At 38.1% G+C, this 17,507-nt stretch overlaps 1 protein-coding gene across 1 annotated transcript in view; it reads left to right on the top strand.

The window, feature by feature from the left end:
* Positions 1–17,507, top strand: part of SPOCK1 (SPARC (osteonectin), cwcv and kazal like domains proteoglycan 1) — a gene marked incomplete at both ends in the record, with an annotated part of 319,318 nt that overhangs the window by 258,192 nt on the left and 43,619 nt on the right. The window lies entirely within an intron of this gene.

Genomic DNA, 17,507 nt, shown 5'->3' with positions numbered 1-17,507 from the left:
CTGTCTGTATTAGTAACTCACAAAGCCAAAGCGGTGACTTATGCAGGGTTTGCTCTGTCGTGTTAAGCAGCAAAATGTATTTATTTGCCTTGTGCACCACATGGAGCATAAAAAAGATGAAGCTTTGACAATGGTCTGTTTGACCCAAAATATTTGAGAACTTATCTTCACTCCTCCACACTATGGACATGTTCCAACAGTAGCAGACACAGAAACAGGAAAAAAAAGTTTAGACAACACTTCCTTGGGTTAGTTCAGGCCCTGTCACTTCAGCTGAAAACATTGCAGAGCCTGCTGGTGGTGGTCCACACACTGTAGCCTCTAGGACAGTACCAGTTTTCACACGAAGCCTCCATCTGCTTTCTAGAACAAGCAGTGATTCTTGAAAATTCAGGTTTATTCCATTTTTTGCAGATCACAGACATTTTTTCTGCATAGCTATCAAACTTAGATGAAGTATTTTAGACGGCAAGTTTCTGAAATCAAGATATAACTGTAATATTGCTTTACGTGGTTTGAATCTTTTGTTTACAGAATACCTGCTGATAAATTGCCGTATGCATATTTGCTATTTCTTGTAGTCAGGCACAAACATACACTTTTCTTCTCATAAGCTGCTCACTGTATGCCCTCTTTGCTGCCCTTATCAGAAAGAGTATCAGATTAATAAATCTTCAGTGACATTTTAAGCTTACAATTTCATTCACACAAGGGAAAAAAGGTTCTAATAACCCTTATCTTGATAAATGCAATTTGACGGGGTATATGTATTCTGAAACCCAGGCTTTTGTTTTGCTTGACTCCAAACTTTAACTCCAGCCAACAAAGCATTAATTTAATGGATTGGGTGATCTGTGGAGCAGCTTTCCTGAAGGCTTTTTCAAGAAGCCAAACTTGAGCTAACAGTACTCCTGCCATTGCCCTGGTGACAAGGGTATTAAATGCCTCAATTCTGCCACCTTCAGTGTGGCATAAGGAGAGTGCTCTGCCCCCTTGCAGGAGCACAGTCACCTGGTAAATAAGGGAAATCATTGCCAGGTGTGTATGGAAACATTCAAAACACTGAAGACACTAGTCATCTCCTGCATCAAGTGTATGCAAAGAAACTGCTCGTGAGCCTGATTGTAGTGTCATAAGCAAGACACTTGTACAGGCGTGGCAGTGATTGTGTGTGTGCATGTATATGTGAAAAAATAATAGCAGTATAATATTTTGCTTTATCACTGTCTGTTTCTCTCTGGGGTTAGGTGCTGAAATCTGATGTTTGCCAGAATTTGGCCCTCGATGGTCTGATGAGGTTTTTAGGGCACGGTCACGGTGCGGGCAGCGCCTGCTGCTGTGCGTTTGCCTGTGCCTGTCTGAGCAATATCCAGCTCCTCAGGAGCAAAAAGATCCTGCTCCAGGGGTAATCAGATAAGTATGGTATATGCATGGGATTCATAAATGACAGCGTCTTTGAATTAAATTTTTTACAGTGCTTTTTAGCAACAGTTTCTGTATCAGCATGTTTTGGGGCAACAGGCTAAAAAGCAGCTTCCCTCCTAAACTCTCATGAGCTCCAGAAATAAGCCAGTAGCAAGTCCACTGATGGCAGTGTGGTGCTGGTCACAGCACTTGGCTTTTCTTTTTAGATGCTGGCTTCGCTCTCCTGCAACCAATCAATTTGTGGATCTTCCCTGACATTCAGCAAGCAAAATAGCAGCAGCTTCTGGCCTCATGTTTACAAATGTAGGGAACCAACCACTCTGTTAGGGAGCAAACCTCCATGGACTTCATTAGAGAAACGCCCACAAAAGGATTTTGTATTGATTCTCAAATAATCAATAGCAAAGGGGCTTTCTAACTTGATTTATCGTAAATTTTCTTCTGGATCTTTGGACGTGCCAGTAATGTGTCAGATAAAGACATTCTCTAACTTACCTCCTCGGTCTCCTTTCTTCAGACATTGTCTCTTCAGCTGATCCCCTGAGTGTAATGGAGTCTCGAACTGAATACTTCAGGGTTTGTCAGTCTTTTAACAAAGAGCTCCCAGGAGTTTCCGTGAGAAAACATGAGTAAATTCTATATACCGGTATAAATTTTACCCAGGTGCAATTTTAGCAGCATCTGAAGAGGGATTTGGTGCTGTGTGTGTCTGCCTGTTACAGCCTGGAAGCCAGCCAGCTTTCCTCAGGTTGTGGGAGAATTACAAATTCTAATTGCTGACCACAAAACATTTCCATAGCACTGCCTTTCATAAGATTACCTTATTTGCTCAGCAAGTAGTGTCACCTGGCTTTGGAGGAATAAGCCCTGAATAGTATCTAAGGTGACATGTGTGAGATGTACAAGGCAATCACACGGCAGAGCGTGGCAGTCCCCTGAAGCCCGGTCGTGGCAGCGCTCGAGTGATCTCCCCTTCATCAAATCTCCAGACCAATCAGTCTGGAGCTTCTGACTAGCATTTTGGTTACTTGGTACCTTAGCGTTTTCTCTAGTCTTCACACAAATTTGTTTTCTTTTCCTCATATAGTACTATAGTATCATTAATATTGCTGAATTGGTATAAAAATCAGTAGTTTGATTTCTCATATAAAAATTCATATAGAAGAATTGCGTAGACAGTTGGGACTCTGTTTCTGCTCCTTATTTAGTTGCCAGGTTTGTGAAATCCATTCGAATACAGCATAATCATAAGTAGAAAATGATAGAGAGCTAAACCTCATGCCCCGTACAGACATGTCAGTGGAAAAATACTAAGGAGAATTACAGTGCAAATGCTTCCAGCAAAATGGAAATGCAGCTCTTAGAGCTACTGCATAAACTTTTTTATGCCTATTATACAACAAGGTTAAATGTATGTGGTTGCCAACTTCCGATTTGAAGACAGTTTGCATTAATCTTTACACACTCATTCAATCATATTCAAATATTATTCCATAATAAATTACTTTCAGAAATTAAAAATGTAAAGGAACATTTAATTCCCAGAGTACTGTAATTCTAAATGTCATGACCTTTTTTTATACGCTTGTGAATAAAATTGGCAGCAGCATCAAAGAAAAGCAATCTAAGTGTATGTGCTCAGAAGTGACAATTGACTGCAGCGTCTGAGTCGTATTCCTTCTTCCTCCCTGGGCTCCTTCGAAAACGTCTCTGCTCAGAGGATGAAAATCAAGACTAATAATCATGTTAAAAATTGGAATTCTTTTTATAGTGCTAACTGGTACTATGGAGACGTTAATAAAATAACACAACTGCTAGCAAAAGAAAACTACACCAGAATGATTATCTTTAATGGCAAATAACAACAATATAATCTTTCTACCATAAAGTTAATCTTTGAAGAGATGGCAGGATCATGTTCTTCATTTTCTTAAATGGAATTTTGAGTCAGAGTCTGAGAGGTAGAAAACAGGACTCTGTGAGGGTACCAATGGAAGATTTTGGAAAAGACAACAAGCCCTAATGCTTTTCCTCTTTTCTTTTTGAGGCCCATTTAGATTCTTATGGTTTATCAAAACACTTGATATGCTTCATTATTCACAGCAGTATCCCAGCTTTACAATATGCTTCCATGATAGCCACTGATTTTCAGCTACCCAGAGACAAAGGTTGAGCTGTAATCTGCCCTGAGGTTAGTTGCCCTTTCAGAGCATATATGCCCTTTTATCTAATACTGTGAAATGAATAAGGCTATAATTTCAACAAAAGAAAAGGACTGGTAACTGACTCTTAGTGGCACCTAAGTGACAGAAGTTATTGAAGACAAGAGTCCTGTCTGCTGGTGGTTTTCAGGTACCTCTTTCCAAAAGCTCTGCAATATTAACTAGAGTTCTCATCAAGTGTCACTTATTTTGACACTAGCTGGAGCTTCTAAAACCCCTTAATAAGCAAAGAACTTAAGACAAGAAACAACCAGTTTTAGTTCCTCAGAACCTGCTGGCACGGGAAGAGATTTTTGCTTGAATGTGCAGTTCATTCTATCAAAAAAGACAACATTGTGCAATGACTGGGGCATCTCTTGGCAAATGTGAATTCATAGTTGCAATAATGTGGTTCTGTTGGCTGCCCCCATACCTGTGTGACTCCTGTTTATTACATGTGTTAGCAGTGTAGTAGCTCAGGGAGGATGGTAAATGTTTAACAGCTTGTCAGGGCTTTTTCTGACCGTACCCTCTTTTTGTGTTTTCTAAGAAGCTGAGTGCTATACTCCCAACATACTAGTCTTCATTTGTTGCCATCAGGGTTGCAGAGCCACTGGAGCATGAACAGATGCAGTAATTCAAAGTGGATTTATCCCTATCTGTGCATTGTGTCTTTTTGACCTTGCAGAAATGCCCAAGGCAACTTCTAAGAAAATGCTGTTATCTTGATAAGGGAAAAGTAAGGTCAATAGGCAAAAGAAAATATATTCAACTATACTGAGTGTTGTTTAAATTTCTAAAGGGAACCAAGATAATATTTTTAAATTACAGGAATAGGTCTTGGCAAGCTCGATCAAGAATGTACCTTGTTTAGGGTATAGTTTAAGATATGAATTGTAGCATTTACCTACCAGCCCTATTGGGTGTGATGGATGAGAAGGTCTAATGTTCCATTCCTTTATAAAAAGAGCACTCAGTGCATGAAGTTCATTCGGAGGAATCACAGTCTTGTTTCCCAAATGAGTTGTATCGCTTCTTGTGCCTGAATGGCTGACAACTAAAAGAATTTAAAGTCTTGGAACTAAGTCTTACCTTTGAAATCCACTTTCAGCAAATATTTCAGTTTCAAATTGCTATTCACAAGTTTTCATGACTGCAAAGTACATAATTTTAAAGTTTATGAAGATGAAGTATGAGTCATGAACATGGTTGAATTGAAATTGGTTCCTGGGTTTGATTTGCCAGGAAATTTTTCTTTTTGTGGCCTTAGCTTTGACAAGAGACTTCTTCTGACACTGAATTTCCAGGTAGATTTTTAAGTGACCTATTTGAGTCTCAAACGCTGGGAATGGTAAAACAAAAACATTCTAAAATTAAGATTACCAAGAGTTTCAAAGTTTTAGTATATCTCATTGAAACTAGGGGGGGGTCCTGTTTTACAGAGGAGAAATTATGTTTGTTCAAACCAAAGAGTAGCTTTCAGTGCAGGGCAGAGATAAGGATGTAGCGATGTGTGTTCCAGACACTGACATGCTCGTTCTCTGGACTTCATCAGTAAACAGTAGGATTATTAACTATAAACTATGCAGGATCTGATATTTTTGCTCCAAAATTTTCTGTATGAATACTGCAGTTCAGTCTTTTAATTTGTTACATGATGAAATGACCTTACTCAAGTAAATCTGAGTTACATATTATCTGTAAATAATAATTATAATTATTACTATTATTATTACTATTATTTTGCCTGCAAGCTTTCATACAAGGAGATCAGTCTTTCCTATTCCTTTCCTGAAGGCATGAAAGATTAACTGTTTTCATTTCTGCTAGATATTGTCTGTGAGTAGTGAAGTGGCTGCACCCAATTAATATTTGATTAAAAGAAAGTGAGAAGCAGGCAAGAACAGATACCTTTGCTTTTCATGGATGGCTATTACCATCACTAGCTCCTCTCAGAAGCAAAAGCAAATAGCATCAAGAGTGAGGCAGCAAAATCAAGTTCTTGCCAGGGTCAGAAAAAACAGCAAAGTAATGATGGCTGGGGATGTTTCGTTCTGCTGCTTGACCTCACACGCATCTTCCTTTTGTGCACCAGAGAAAAGCAGGACCTTATGAGGGAAAGGCTGCACATTCTAGATATACATATTTCATGGGAAAACTTGTATTTTTGTAGGAGTGTTGTGTTAAATGGAATGTGCAATCTGAGAGCCAAATGAATGAAATATTCACATGCTGAAAAGGAATAGAGCAAAAAAACTAATAATGTGAATGAGAACATATTAATTGACTGATATATAAATACTAGTTTTTCCTGATACTTTTTTATATTTCTACACCACATCACTCTGATATCTTCTCCTGTGTCCGTGAAGGAGGTGTGTTTTATCAAGGCTCGTATGCAGAGCTAGCCTTGGAGTAGCTCAGGAAGGATCCATTAAATGCAAGGCCTTTTACTGTAGATCAGAAAGATGGTGGTGCCATTACAAGAGGTTTGATTGGAAGGCCACTGCGTGCAACTCTTTGCCCAAGGAAGTAGTGTGATTGTGTGGTCAATACTTAACCACATCCACAAACTACAGAGGATTTCTTAGCAATGATTAGTGTTCGTAACTCACTACCATGTGCTTGCTACATACAAGGCTCTTTCTGGTCCGTTTTGAAAATCTGATCATCCTGAAGCATTTATAACAGAGCAATAGATGTTGCTGAATGGGAAACATTAAAACTGCTGCTACTTATATCACTCTGAAATTATATCACTTACATTCCCAGCAAATCATACATCTTCTTTGCATTGATTTCTAGGCTAGCTACATATAGTGAGGTGATCAATAGTAGTTACTGCTCCTCTTCAAATTCAGTGAAACATCTTTAATCAGTGTAATTTAGCCTCAAAAACATCCACAATTTTTGTAATGACTTTGCTGTATTGCAGAAGTGAGGTGGAAGGAATTTCCATGGCATACAATTAACAAGTCATCATGCAGAACAGTTTCAGGTACTGCAAAACCCTTGCAGATAAATCACTTGCAGAATCTTCTAGGTTTTTGTTAGCAAATTAGGACAGATCTTGTAAGGCCTTATGATAAGTAGCTATCCCACTTTAAAAGTATGGTACTTCTCCAAAGAGGGCAAGGAGGTATCTTGAATCATGTAGATCCACTCAGAAGCCAGATTATTTTGTAAAGCAACAAGAATGTGGAAGGAAAAGGCACAGTATGACCTTGTACGCAAAGTATTGCCCCATTCTGTCTCAAAATCAGCTGATACATCTACTTCAAGGTGGAAAGATCGGCAGCTTTCATAGGGATTGCATGCATCAGGATTCACTGTGAAGACCTTATGTAATGGTCTTCCCTCTCAGTTTACACAGCTTCTAATATTCCTTTTTTTGAGGAAATGTTAAGGCTTGGTATCTACATTCCAAAGTTAGCAAAAAACTATTGGAAAAAAAGAAAGTAAAGAATGCAGAATGTAGCCAACAATAAACAAAAGACATTAGTGATGCCAGGAAGAGAAATGGGAGAAAGGTACTACACATAGTTAGATTTAAAGCAGACACAAAACTATCATTTTGAACCTATGCATTTTTCTAGGTCCTAGCAAATAATTCTCAATAATTTTTTTAGAAGCTGCGCTTTTTCCTATAGTGATAGTTGAAAATATGCATTTCTTGGCTGTTTTCATTGTTTGAAATTCAAAAAAAGTAAATTACTTAATTATCAATTCAAAAACCAATTTGTGCTGTGAGTTGAGTCCTGTCACTGCGAACACTTGTACTCAGGAGTTACTGCTTGAGTAAGTAGGTCCATTGTCTTTGGTGAATGAGGTAATTGATTACATTTAAGGATATCAATATTTATAAGACAAGGCCTTTAGCTATTTATAGAATTCATGTTGTATTTGTCCTGTTCACAACTACAACTGAGTGTGACAACACATAATGTGAATTGTAAACTTTTACAATTGACAAAACAATTCTAAATTTCTTTTTCAGAAATATGTGAGCATCAAATTTTAGGATGTAGGTGTGAACAGTCATAATGGTATAGTTCAATGGCTCAAACCTTCACAAAGAAAGAATATAAAGAGATTGCAAATGTCATGTCAAAAATCACTTTCCAGTTTGAGCAAATACTATTGGATTTTTCACCATCGTTCATTCTGCACATACTGAGGTTTTGAATTATATGTGCAAAGTATTTATACAACAGAAATGAAATGCATGTTTTCAGACAGCTGCGTTTTCCATCATAGCTGTGTTGTACAGGAGAATTGCCTGCCCAAAAAGCTTTATTAGGCTTGAAGAGTAAATTCAGGTTTGAACCTCTGATACTTGAATGGTTTTTTACCAGAGAGTATAAATTAAAATATCTTTTGTACTTTCAACAGTTATACACAGAAAGCACTCGGGTGTATATATGAAGCATGCTTTGACGTGAACTTGAAAAGAAGAAAGAATTGTCCCCTGTAGAAGTTGTTTTGCATTTTGGTCTGGCTCTAAGGTTTTGGAACTCAGCACAGAAGCATTGATCATACCAGATCCCAGACAGATAACAAGTTAGGGACGATAACATCCATTGACTAGCTGTCACTTCTTCGGCATGAGCTTCCTTGGATTTGATCAAATTACAGCAGGCTCCAAAATATAACAGACAACTACTGCTTTAGAGGCAAAAATGACAGAAAGGAGGAAAAGGCAGCACTAGAAGCAGCATACTGTTCACTTTGCTTCTCTCAGGTACTTGCTGAAACGATGTTGGCTGTAGTAGCAACATCACTGTCAGCAGGATTTGCATGCATTTAGTAAATGCATCTCTTTAACAAGGTACATGCAGATAGAATAACGTTGAGCCAGAATTCCTGTCATGATTTTTTGAGGTTGAACCAGGACATGAGACACAATTCTTCTTCATCGCTAAATAAAGACTAATCCCAGACAGCAGCGGGAGACAGGAACTGCATAAAAATAACAGAGTCTTGGTGTAATTATATTAAAAACAGTAGGATTTTTTAAAATCCTCTTGAAATCTTATGAAAGAAAACTTTTAAGGCTGTGCTACTTCTCTGGCAAGTGTCTGTGGCTGAGGCAAGCCCTTATGTTTTCATAAGCATTTATAGCTGTACCGTTGCCCCAGGCTGATCAGTGGATATGGGTTTCACCCCTTGCCCAGGAGTTGTCACCACCTAAAATGGAAATATTATAAACAAATTGATAACCAGTAGCTGTGGGTTGCTTACTTCCATATCAGATTCCCTACAGAGGCTCCAAAGTTGCAGCAGGCAAAGTCTGTCCCAGCGTGGGGCACGCACAAAGCTGTGGAGGAATAAGTTAGGCCAGCATGGGAGGTGGCTCTTTGGAGGGACATCCTCAGCAACACGGGGTAGCTGGTGAGCCCAAAGCCCAGCAGTCACACAGCTGGTGTCAGCTAGAGAGGAGCTGATGGTTCAGTGTGGACAACCCTCTTCCAGGCATCCGACTCGGCAAACCCAAATCTGAAGTGGGCACAGGTCCCAAGGGCAGTATAGGCATAACCTGTGTCACTGACCCTGCAGATAACTTCTCCCTTTGATATGCAAAGGATACAAATGCCACCGCGGTGTATAAACACACAAAAACCAGTAACGGCGTACTTAGACAGCTCGATGGTAATCAGAGTTTCATAAACAGTTATTAAACAAAATGTTAAAATGACTATCAATTCTTTTTTTTTTTTACCATAAAGAAAAGGTTAGAAAATGACAGACATAGTAAACACTTAGTGCCAGCAAGTAACAATAATTTTCAGACAAAAAGTAATTTGACTTATGATTGCCAACAGAAAACTATTGAAGTGGCACACTGTGTTAATAGAAACACTGTCTAGGAACAGCAAGTGTTTGTGCGCTGATAATGATAATTAGAGCACTAAAATCTCTCTCATCATAAACAAAAACAAATAAATAAGACTGGTTTCATACAGGTTTTTCTCATGGATGTTGATTTTTGCATTTTGGGGAATATTTCCCTAACATTTAATACAAGAAAAAGTTTGTAAAATCTCAAGTAACCTGATAGTGAAATAAATTAGTGCTTATCACTGCAGTGTTAAGCCAAAACACCCCTAGTGTGAGGAAAAAAAGCCCAAACCTTTTCAATAAAATACAGGACAAAATAAGACTTTTGAAATTTCAAATACATCTTTTTCTGGTTGTTTGTTTGGTTGGGTTTTTTTGTTGTTGTTGTTTTTTTTTTTTTCCTTTGGTATCTTAAGGACTAAATTCCATCTTTGGTTGCGCCAGTGTAAAGCTGGAATAGTTCCATCAGCAATGTTGAGCTAGTTGCCTTTGGTGAAGTTATTCTGAGTCTGTAATGGTATAAATGAATATAGACTAGAGACTAATTGATCGTTCCAGAGAGTTTGTTACTTTCTATGCACTTCTCAGCATTGTGTCAAACTAGTTCTGATTTTTTCTGTTTCTAATTCCCTGTTTATTAGTGCAGAAGAAGGGAGATGGTATTTGAGATACCACCTCATTCCAAATACATATGCTTACATAATTTACAGCTTTCGCTTTCCCAACAGGGACATCTCTAGATTCATCTTCCCCTGAAGAATTGCATTTTTTTGTAATTCAGTTTAACGAACTGTATGTAAATCAAAAACAATGTTATCTGCTTCCTGTAAAGCAGACATCTCTCCTTAGAGATAGACTAGAATGAGCATCAGTATCTGCATTTGTGAGTTATTAAAATTGGAGCGATTTGGCTCAAGTCCATCTCTGTCCGTTGAGAGTCCACCATCCACAGAGAAAACACTTTCTAAAATGTAACACAACAACACAAAAAATACATGTCAATATTAGAAAAGCTTCCAGGCAACCAGCATGGAATCTTTCTGTCCTAAGTGTTAAAACATACGTGTATCTATTCAGTTAATTTTTCAGATACAGGCTCAAACTCTGAAGACTGGGATTGGTTGCTCAAAATTGCAGCTTAACCTTCCCTGCAGGTGTCCAGCCTCTCTGGAGATCTCCTTGGGAATAGCTTGGACAGTCAGATCTGTATTTGGAACTGAATTACAAAGCCTTCGTCTTGTACAAGCATTCAGACATGCCTTTATAATATTTCTAATTTATAGTAACATAGAAAGTGGCTAAGCTTGTGTCCAAGCAATCTGTTTACTGTATGATGATTCTCCAACCTAGTTTTAATTACAGTTTTCTAATATTGTGTTCCACCAAGTGAGACACCATTTCATGACTAATTGTTTAGAAGGGTATGTTTAGGGAAAAACAGTTTAGTTTCCTTTATGAGAATATACTTTATACAATGATATCGCTATATTCTTGGATTTAATAAATTATGGCCTTGGCTCCATCTTGCTTGCCGGAAGGTAATTTTACGTATCATCGTGTCCTATTTCTCAATTTGTTGACAATGATAGGGCCTAGGAGTTATCAGGCACAGACAACAGGCAGATTCTTCTGTTGTCTAAATTGTAAGTATGGTTTATAACAGCAAATACTCACTTATCAGACAATCCCTGTCAACAGGAAAAATGAAAACTGGGTAAAATAAAATCATGTCACAGTCATTTCAGGCAGCGAGTTACATGTTACAAATGCCGCATTGATCCTTCACAATTGAAATTCAGGTTTAGACTTTAAGTTCTTGAAAGGGTTGCAAGTATTCTTGGAGATTCTAAGATGCAAAAAAAGTAGAAGGGATATGATCTTTTGAAAAACACAGTTCCCTGAGCATTTTAGTTGAGACAACCAAAATTAGGCTTCATTTGGGACTGTAAAGTGAGAAAAAAACATATATTTGTCTGTAACATGATTTTCCAAACACTTATGGTCCGTGGTTGTTGATCTCTGTAATATCTTGCTGCAAAAAAGAAAGGCCTTAGAATTTCTCAAGCATAATACATATTTTGTTAACATTGTGGTACAATATTCAAGTGTGGTTGAGAAAAAGAGTTATATATAGAAGGTGCCTCATTCTGTTTTGTGGTTTTCACCAAGGGATTAAGTAGCTTCTGCTTGAGGTATGTTCAGTTGAAATGATACCCAGGAAACACCAGAAACAACTTTGTCTCCAGAAGTCCCTGTGCTGAGGTACCAGTATAGCACTTTTCCCGATAAGAACTTAATGGCCTGAAAAATACTGAATTCACAGGGAAGCTTTGCAGGCTTTGAGTTCTCTTTGTTTCAAACTCAATGTTTACTTCTAGCTGATCCCATCCAGAAAAAGTGACAACCTGAAGTTCCAAAGTGCAGTGAGATTGGCCTGTGTGACATTGCAAAGCCTTCCCTCATTTGCAGTCCTTTCTTCTGGGCCTGATGAGCTGGAGAAGCATTGGAAGAAGTGTGTCATAGATGAAGCACCTTATCTCTAAATTACATTGTTGGTGGGCAGCAGAGAATTAGTTTGAGGGCAACTGTCAAAAGCACAAAACTGAACAGTGTTATGAAGTATGCATCATGCTTCCCTTTCATCTTACGTATGAACACTATCATTCTGGACATTTTAAATGAATAATCTTTTATACCAATCTTCACCTTGTACATTTAAGATTGTTAAATGAAGCTTATATATGAACTACGTTCCTCAATTAAGTAAAATCCCATAAGCAAACATGAAATTCTCAACCAAAAAAAAACAGATGAGAATTTTTAAAGCACAGTTTGTTTTTATTAGCAAATATAATTTTTAAGTGTTTTGATTTTTTTTTAATGTATGAGGAGGAAAGACATATGGTGATTGCTATATAGCGTATACAGCAACTGTATTTGAGAATGCTGTTACCCAGAAGGCAATGAATAATTAAAATAGATTTTTCAATAAGGAAGCAAGTGGGAGGAAGTGTTATCTGTTCAGTTTACGTTTTTATGAAAAGAAGTCAAGCTGGTTGCAAAAACACTGGACAGTATTTCACATTTCTTTAGAAAAGTTCCTTTTTGTATTTTCAATTGGATGTCCTTGAGAACTGGAGCAATAGAAATGGGAAGAAGTTCATTAGCACAACATGTGTAATTATACACTTGGGGTCTAATAATGTGAACATCTGCTTTAATCCAAGAGCTCTTTGGTTAGAAATGTCTAAAGGAGAAAATGACCTTAGTGTGGTAGCTGGTCACAGAATAACTACGTGCGACTGAGCTGTGAAAAAGCCTTATATAATCCTCAGGTATGTCAGGAGTGGCGTTTCCAGAAATAGTGGTAATATTTTACAGGGCGCTGGTAAGACCTCATCTGGAGTCTTTTGTAAGTGATGATTTCAAGCTGAAATAGGAGAGAGAGTGAGTTTTTCTTTTTCACTACCTCAGTCTAGAGCTAAGCCGCTCCTGTCACTGACTTCTTTGTGCTTGGTGCAAAGACAGAGTAAAAAGTCCCATCTCCTAAAAGTTAGTGCTACAGCACTATTGAAAACATGCGTTGGAGACATTAGCCTGGTATAGGTATTTAAGTGGTAATATAAATATAGCTTTAAGGCAATGCTTTCAGTATGCATTAAATCGGAAAGAGTATGTTTTTGCACATAATTTTATAGATATTTTTTAGTCATATAGTTTAGGGTGTAAAATGAATGAGGAATTTGAGGAAGGGGGAAAGACATCTGCTACTTGTAAGAGATGGAGAAAACGTGAGCTCATGGCAGCATTTCACAATGTCGAGGTTCTTCTGTTGCAAGGGCAACCTTGCAAACGTCTATCCACTCATGTACCCAGACTGATTTTCTTTCTCTCTTTCTTTTTCTTGCTGTCTTTTTTAAGACCTGTCTGTTAAACATCACTAGATTGTACTTTTTCATTACCAACACTACCATAGTAAAGGTGATTGAGGAGTTTCTGTTCTTGGGCTGCTGTAATTTCCATCACGGTTTTGCAAGGCTTTACAAAGGTGATGTGTTACTGCTGAGTCTTGGGGCACAAGGCATTTGGCTACATTCCTGTGACAGAGAATTCATAAAACAGAATTTATGTGGTGCTTTATGGAACCAGCTGATTAACTGCAGCCCTCAATAAAGGAAAGATGCTGTGTGCAATTGAAGTACAGGTATAAAAGAGTGACAATAAAGAAGATGCAAGTGAAAACAATATATTAAGCTTCTGAGAAGCAGATTCATTGGCATTTCAAAAGAAATTCAGAACCTGCTGATATGTGGTGGTGCTATTTCATGTTGCACAACACTGCTGTTAAGAACAAGGGTTCAGAAATAAACTCCTCCTCCTGACGTTAGGAAACTGAATTACATTAAAGCAGCTTATGTTTTAGGCGAGGCTGGACTTCTGTGTCACACACTAAGAGCTAGTGAAGGCCACAGAGTAGCTCCAGCATTTAACTTAGTATAAAAACAGATTATTTGCTTATTTTACGGCAAAAAGCTACCAGGTTCCAAACACATTTATGTTTGGTTGGTTGATTGGGGATATTTTTATCAGCAAATGTCACAAAAATTTATTATATTTGTGAGTATTTACACCTTAAATTTGTAAATAATCCCCAATAAAATGCCAGTTATTATTGGAATTCCAATTTCTGTTATTGGAAATTTTGCAAAAAAAACCATGAAGAGTTTCAGGTTGCTCAGTATAATGTATGTATACAAGGTGATTGGAAGTGGCTAAGGGTTGCTGTGGTTTTTCTTCCCTCTGTAGTTTGCACAAGATTTTGCTACATGTGATCTAAAGGTTTATCTTGAAGCCTGCTCTGATTATTGAGTAACCTCAGAAAGTGTTATAGCATATGCATTGGAAAACCTGAAATGTGTCTGGGTAAATGACCAGTTCTTTCTGGTAGAATTGCTGTGTATATGAAAGTATGGTATGTCCAGCTCTTTTGCTAATGCTAAGGACAGTGTTTCTCTGGCAACACTGATAGTGAAGAATACTGTGTTTTATTTCTCCTGGTGCTTGAAATATATGAATGTGCATTAAATGTGTTATATTTTCGACTGGTAGAATCCCTAAGAAAGGTGTTGCATTAATTTAGATTGAAAAGCAGTTATTTTTCAAGTAGATAGTCAAGGGGGAAGTTCAGAAGCTTATTTCACTGGTATGGCAAGGGATTGGGAGTAGCAAGAAAGTTTTAGTCATGAAATAATGGAATTATAGTTATCGGTGCAAACCGTGAATATGTCATCGTGTCATTGCCCAATGTTTATCCTAAAGAAGAGTTAACAAATTGGTGCAATCTTTCTTAAAAAGCAGCCATAAATGCAAATATTATATACTATTATATTACAGCTTCATATTCTAGATGACAGAAAGACAAATTTCAGCATGCTCAGTGACAGAGCATTTTCCTTGGCAACATTTTGACCAGTATATTTCCTTACCCTAATTCAGATGCGAGAGAATACCAGTCTCCAACTCTTCACAGTCTTAGAGTAATTGCCGTTTGTTTTTGTCCTTCACCTCTTTGCTCTTCTGAAAGCAGATTGTATTCCACAGCAGGGTTGCAGTGATGAGAGGTAAAGTAAACCCTCCTCTAGCAATTGGATGCTTTGGCTTACTAAAGTCACTGCTGCTTGAAAGAGAAATTGGCTTTCCTTGAGAATATGTGAGCAATAAAAAAATGAAGCTGTAGATGAGTTTGTATAAGGGCACATAAAATCCAAATTCCTCACTGTAGACATTTTTGTGAGAAGTAGAAAACTTTCACTTATTACTAGTGTGGCCATTGTATTTAAGTCATTTTAGAAGTCCAAAGCCCCTTTAAAAGTGTTTATTTCCCTGAGGAAACAAATGCAAGATTCTGTATTGCAAGTCAAGTATGCCAGCCTTTAACAAGATTATGAGAGTCTTTTCCATGGGTCTGCAGTGTGAAAAATGTCCTTAGCTGTAGGTCACAATGAATAAGAGGAAAAGAAAGTAGCCAGAAGAGATCTGGCCAGCCAGCTGGTTTTATGGGTAGGTTGTTAGACAGGCTGTAAAGGACTGGTTTCAAATTTAGACTGGTGCTTACAAAGGAGCTGGGTGTACACATTCTATTGAAAATACTAGTCTTAATGCTGTAGGGCAAAGCAGTTGCAGTATTAGATACTTTCAGGAAATTTTATTTTAATAGAACAGAATGCCCTGGGCTTCTGCAAATGACTTCTCTTCCTCCTTCAGAATACCCAGATGCAAAGTTAAACTTAACTTGCTTTATTTCACAGATGGCTGTTTTGAATACATATTTCAGGCATTATCACAAAGATGAAGAGTGGCATTGATGCCACAATGATAAGTGCTCTGTAAATGCCTACACGGCGAGATAAGGCACGAGGATAGTCACTCACCAGCTAATTCAGGTTAATAAATGAAATCTAAGCGAGATGTAAATTGTGTTGTTAATAAGTCTCTTCTCATGTTAGTAACATGCAAATCTATGCAAAATTATTTGCTTTGCATAAAGACATTGGGTTGGAAAGATGCCATGTGGCCTAGCTAGAGAAAGTCCTTAACAAATTGCATTTGTTGTGCAGTGTTTGCTCCCTCACATTACTCTTCTCAGATAACCTGTATAATCTTAATATAAGTAACCACAGTCTAGGTGTTTGAGTATGTTCTTATTCCAGTTCTTCTTGCTGCCATTGAATACTAACCAACACGCGTGTTGTGAGCATTTTAACACTTTGTGCCATCGAAACCCTCTATTTGAGTTCTTTAGGCACTTTGCTGATGTTAATGGATTCAACCTCATATTGCATCTGAGAATTAGGGATTCATTCTTATGCACAGGTAAACAAATGCACACACAGTTTCTATGATTCATGTAACATACTTCAGGAAACCTCTAGCAGAGGTTTAAAGCTCTTGCTTTAATTGCTGGACTCGGCTTCCTTCCAAAACAATAATTACTCTCCTCTGTAGAAAGACATTTCAGGTGGACTGCCAGAGGGCTCTTTTCCAATTTCTGCTAGGGCCTTTTTTGTGTAGACACTTACCTTGCTTCAGGGACTGTTGTGTCATGCACATGCTTTTAATTTCTTTTCAGATTTTGGAGACCAGCTTCTCCCTCACTTTGTTAAATGGCTGTCTTCTACTGAGAAGTGTTAATACCGTTTGCAGAGACCATCTGCCCTCTTGCCAAGTTGGAGTACTTGGGTTCTGTACATGGCTGTGACACTTGCCAGCTTTTCTACTTTCAGCAAAGTTTCTTCTCCTCTCTTTTCCCCATATGTTTCTAAATATAAATTAGGAATAGCAGTCAGCTTTTTCGAAGGCTCTGTCATCCCTATGGATAAATTCTGTGTTTACTCTCTCTCACTCTCTGTTTGATTCCCCACTGACTTTCATATGTGCTTGTTTTCTCTTCCGGCCTCTTTCTCCAAAACCAGTACTGTGCAAATAATTGATTTTTGAGTTTACTGACTGGACTGGAAAGTCAGGATTTGAGGGGAGAATTCTTCTTGGTAAAGTAAAAGACCTTTTAAAAAACTGTTTAAAAATGAAATCTGACAGTTTTTGAAGCAGAGACATAGCTTTGAAATGAATGAGCTGAATATCAAGACGTGGTGGGTTGACCCTAGCTGGATGCCAGGTGCCACCAAGCCGCTCTATCACTCTCCTCCTCAGCTGGACAGGGGAGACATGATATAATGAATATCTCGTGGGTCGAGATAAGGACAGGGAGAGATCATTCACCAATTACCATCACGGGCAAAACAGACTTGACTTGGGGAAATTAGTTTAGTTTATTACCAATCAAATCAGAGTAGGATAACAAGAAATAAAACCAAATCTTAAAAACACCTTCCCCCCACCCCTCCCTTCTTCCCAGGCTCAACTTTACTCCTGATTTCTCTACTTGTCCCCCCTGATCAGCGCAGGGGGACGGGGAATGGGGGTTGTGGTCAGTTCATCACACGTTGTCTCTGCTGCTCCTTCCTCCCCAGGGGGAGGACTCCT

Source organism: Platalea leucorodia (genome assembly GCF_965183815.1).
Source record: "Platalea leucorodia genome assembly, chromosome: 11".
NCBI classification, from domain to species: Eukaryota; Metazoa; Chordata; class Aves; order Pelecaniformes; family Threskiornithidae; genus Platalea; species Platalea leucorodia.
Note: the sequence above shows the minus strand (reverse complement) of the source record. Positions and strands in the feature narration are given on the sequence as shown.